Genomic DNA, 5,290 nt, shown 5'->3' with positions numbered 1-5,290 from the left:
GAGCTCAAGATTTTGAGGTTGTTTGGAGCTATGATACCACAGCACTCTACCAAGGGTGACAAAGAGAAACTCTGTCTCAAAAGAAAAAAAAAATTATGGCAGCTCTGGTGGCTCATGCCTGTAATCTTAGCACTCTGGGAGGCCAAGACATGTGGATTGCCTGAGTTTACAGGTTCAAGACCAGCCTGAGCCAGAGTGAGACCTCGTCTCTGAAAATAGCTGGGTGCTAGGGCCCCAGCCACAAACACTAGAGCTGGCAGGTTCGAATCCGGCCCGGGCCAGCCAAACAATGAAAACTACAACCAAAAAATAGCTGGGCATTGTGGGTGCCTGTAGTCCCAGCTATTTGGGAAGCTAAGGCAAGATAATCGTTTAAGCCCAAGAGTTGAGGTTGCTGTGAGCTGTGACGCCATGGCACTCTACTGAAGGCAACAAAGTGAAACTCTGTTACAACAAAAAAAATAATTGAGAAGAATGTTCAACATTAGGAATTAGAGTACTGAAAACAGTTACAACCACCGGCAAAAAGCAAGCAAATATTCATTTAACTGCCTGGCCCTTGGTGCACTCTTCTCTTCCTGCTGAGAAAATATCTGCTCTACTCTTGCTTCACAGATTGGAATTTACTTTTCTTTTTTTTACACGTTAGGCTGATTTATATGTGCTCCTCTGGGCCATAGCACAGTTTGTTTACAAGGAGTTATCTAACTCTGAAAATACTGTACATGGCAATCAGAAGTAATCATGGCAAGAGAAAACCACAGCTAGCTTGCTGCACCCAACACAAAAACCCACCAGAGAACAGAAGGGGAAAGGTTGGGAGGAAGGTGGGAGTTTTTTTAGTACAAAATAAAAAATAACTCCTCAGCAATCTTAACAAAGGAAAGGAATATTTTGCACTGGGAGAAGATACAAATTTCAAGTGTTTTTGGCACCAACCCTGTCTCTATCTCCTCCAAGAGCAGAAGTGGAAGGACATAGTTGAAGAAAATAAGCAATTATGTAAAATTACTTGGGAACCCTACAAATTTTATTAAAATCTAAATTTTGATTTTGTATTTAACTTTTTAAAATATATCAAGGCCTGTTTTAGTGACATGGTACTCCCACCAGAAAATAATCCCAATACATGTATCCCTTTTGTCAGTAACATATTCAAGTTGACCAGCCAGCTCATTTCTAAACCTGTGTGGGGACAAATATATGTGTCTTGTAAAACAGAGTCATGGGCATCAAGTGACTACTAGTTAACCTGCATTCACCTGTCGATTTACCAGTGCCCACTTCCTCCAGAGGGTGGGTCAGGCAGAGAGAGACCCTGAAATGGCAATGAGGAATTAATCCCCAATCACTAATATTACACAGACTGTTTTTTTTCTAAATTTCAGCCTCAACATGATAAACTTTGTTTTGAAGCCATTCTTTTCCCAGAATACCAGGAATTTGCCACAACTCCAGAATACACCCCCAAGCAAGACTAATATTCTGTAATTAAAGGAAATCTTTGGATAAGATGTTCAGAACGTCTGTAAAATTTTAGCTGGGCTATTAGAGAATTTTCACAAAATCAACAAATTTTACAAAAGGACTGTTGATCCAACAAGTCTTCAGAGATCCTGTAATACATGGTTAATGGAGTATTGGACTAAGGGACTACTGTGGAAAGAAGGCAGTATTTGAGACTATAATTGTTATGTTTAAAATCATAATTCCATAATTACTACGGCTTATCTTAAACTTCTTCCCTGGTATTTCATTATATCCAGTTGAGAGAGGACTCTAGTTCCCCATGTCCCAGGATGTATAGATCTGTCCATGGTTCTGAAGGAACATCCACATCCCAGGATGTATAGATCTATCCTTGGTTCTGAAAGACAAACCAGCCAGTCCCATCAGCCTCATAAATGCCATTCCTACCGTGGAAAATTGTCCACTAGTGAAAACTGTACATTTGAATTTGTACATTCATTACTTATAAGATTAGGCAATCTTTTTTTTTTTTTTGAAGTTTTGGCCGGGGCTGGGTGTGAACCCGCCACCTCTGGCCTATGGGGCCAGCGCCCCACTCCTTTGAGCCACAGGCGCCGCCAGATTAGGCAATCTTAAATACTAAAAACAATTCAGCAATAAGTTGAAAAGGTGTCATAGAGGCAGGGCACAGTGGTTCGCACCTGTAATCCCAGCACTCTGGGAGACAAGGCAGCTGGATTTCCTGAGCTCACAGGTTCAGAGAAAGACCTGGTCTCTAAAAATAGCTGGGCATTGTGATGGGCACCTATAGTCCCACCTACTTTGGAGGTTGAGGCAAGAGAACTGCTTGAGCCCAAGAGTTGGAGGATCCTGTGAGCTGTGATGCCACAGCACTCTGCTAAGGGCAATGAAGTGAGTCTCTGTCTCAAAAAAATAAAAAAGTGTCATAGAAAGACCCACAGAGTATTCTCTTTATATCCCCTCTACTGAAATATACAATACTGCCAAAAATGGACCACAATATGAGTAAGAAGTTTAACTTGAAATTTTACCACTCTACCCAGGGTGACAGCTTGAGACTCTGTCTCAAAAAAAAAAAAAGAAAGAAAAGAAAGAAAGAAAGAAAGAAATTCTTTCTCTCTTTTTCTCATTCCTTCCTTCCTTCCTTTCTTTAGTCTTGGTTTTTTTATGTTGTGCAGGCTGGTCTCAAACTCCTGGGCTCACAATCCTCCTGCCTCATCTCCCAAAGTGCTAGGATTACAGGCATGAGCCACTGCACCCAACTGGCAGGCATTAGTGAGTGCATAAAACTCAGCTCATGGTGGGCATGCCAGGTCACTTGCTATATCATGATCATAGAATTCAGAATCTACCAGGGTTCTATAGCAAGCCAGAAACTGTTACTTAAAGGGAGAATAAAGAATATGGCTTTTTCTTTAAAACCTGGACTTGAGGGGCGGCCCCTGTGGCTCAAAGGAGTAGTGCCAGAGGTGGCGGGTTCAAACCCAGCCCCAGCCAAAAACTGCAAATAAAAAATAAATAAATAAATAAAACCTGGACTTGAGCAGTGAGAGCTTATGACTGCTTCAGACACACACACACACACACACAACGATATTCAAATAAGCATTTAAGGCAGATGTGCTAACTATTTGACTACCACTGCCTGGATCTGAGTAACATTTACATTTCTTATGGGAACATTTTTTTATGCATACTACCTTATGGGATTTTGAATAAAAGAAATTCCTGGGTGGTGCCTGTGGCTTAACGTAGTAGGCCGCCAGCCCCATATGCCGAAAGTGAAGGGTTCAAACCCAGCCCCAGCCAAAAACTGCAAAAAAAAAAAAGAAAGAAATTCCTTTGCAGGATAAGAAGTCAACAACATTTTCTTTGGTGAAATTATCTGGCTTTATTAGGGTTCAATAACACCAGTGCAGTTACTGCTTTAAAAGCTTGTGTTCCTTGGAGTTAGAGGATTTTCTCAAGTTAAAAAGCCCAGCATCTGAAAACTAGGGGAGTCTCATTTCCAACAGCTACAACCAGCTGTAGAATTGGTGAATGTCATGTGCAACTGCATAATTTGGGGGACGATAGAAGACAAAGGTAGCACTTGTTTCCCACTTAATTAAAATACTTCCGTGATCTCCCTTCAACTTTAGCTGCTGTTTTCGTGAGTTGATCTATAGAGTCTCAGAAAATTCTCAGGCATGAAGTGTGCTGTCTCCAATACTAAAGAGGCCAATTACATGGCCACAGATGAAGCCAACTGCCAGCTGTCTTCTGGGCTTCTTGGGTGAGTCCCAGGGTACTTAAGACACAGAGCCTTAGCCACAGCACTAAAATCAGCCCCTGTTGCTCAGCCACAGCCTGTTTGGCACTGGGCAGCCTCTCCTGGGCCCATAATCCTGCAAACCATAGATCAGACCGCAAAGCCAGACATTAGATTTAGGTCTAGGACCACATGATCTTTCATTTCAGGGATGAGAGATAGCAGGAGGCAAGGCCTGGGAGATCTAGATGACAGGTTAGTGATTGCTTAGGTTCAGGAAAGGGAAGAAAAGCTCCTTGACTCTCTTGCTGTGGTGGAGTCCCCCTCAAGGGTTTAGAAGGATGAGGGTTTGTCACTTGAGAGAGAGGGTCTATGCTTGGCGTCCTGGGGAACCGTAATGGGACACTAGGGTCCCGAAGGTCTGAGGAATTGTGCAGGGACTGCCCTTGGGTTCCAGGAGAATTTGGGCAGAAGCCAGAGCCAGGTGTCAAGGCCAATCTTCTTACAGTTCAATATAGTCTGCAGTTTCTACGCCATGTTGTCCCTCCACCCAGCTATACTAGGCCTGAGAGGAGGCAACTTCGTGCCCAGAAGCAACAGGAGCAAGGGTCAGGGACTTGGGAATTCAAGCTTCCATCCCAGGAGACTAAAGGCACCCAGGATGTTTGTGTGGTCCACCCCCAAACTGGAACCAGCTGAATGGCTTGGAGATCTCACACTACCCTTGAGGTAAAGTCCACAATCCTTCCATGGGAGGAAACATCTCTTATGTCAGCATGGATTTGGGGCAACACTTCAGATTCCAAATCTGACAAGGGACGGGGGTCCCAGGTGTGCACAGAGCCCTCCTGGGATGCTGGGAGTCCAGAGACAATGACAACTGCAACAGAAAAATAGCCAAGTGTTGTGGCGGGCGCCTGTAGTCCCAGCTACTTGGGAGGCTGAGGCAAGAGAACTGCTTATCCCCAAGAGTTTGAGGTTGCTGTGAGCTGTGAAGCCAGGGCACTCTACCAAGGGCGACATAGGGAGACTCTGTCTCAAAAACAAAACAAAACAAACAAAAAAAAAAATCCCAGGGGTGGGCTAGCTATGTCCCCTGCTCTTGTGCATAGGTGCAGGGCCCTGCTGAGTCAGGGCTGTGGACAGTGGCTTCTTGCTTTGTGCTCCACTACCTGGCAAAGCAGCAGGAGGCAAAATGCCTTAAAGCCCCTAAAAACCTGAGGCAGCCCCGGGAGGTAGCAGGGTTATCCCTAATGGGGTCCCCAAGGTTGCCAGAGCGGGGCAGAGCACCTGGGAACCATGCCTGAGGCAGTGGCAGTGTGAGTCTAGTTCTTGCTTTACAAAGTATACAGAACTGGCATTTACATTTCTCTTATGCTCCCTTGGCCTTGAAGCCATAGAATTTAGGGGCTTTTTCTAAAAAATAAAGGGAAAATGAAACAAACAAACAAAAAATGACAGCAGACAATTATTCTCTCACAGTTCTGGGAGTCTAAATTCCAAAATCTAAGTGTTAGCAGGGCCACACTGTCACTGGTTGCTCCAGGG

This window comes from Nycticebus coucang, chromosome 9, assembly GCF_027406575.1.
Source record: "Nycticebus coucang isolate mNycCou1 chromosome 9, mNycCou1.pri, whole genome shotgun sequence".
Taxonomy (NCBI): Eukaryota; Metazoa; Chordata; class Mammalia; order Primates; family Lorisidae; genus Nycticebus; species Nycticebus coucang.
Note: the sequence above shows the minus strand (reverse complement) of the source record.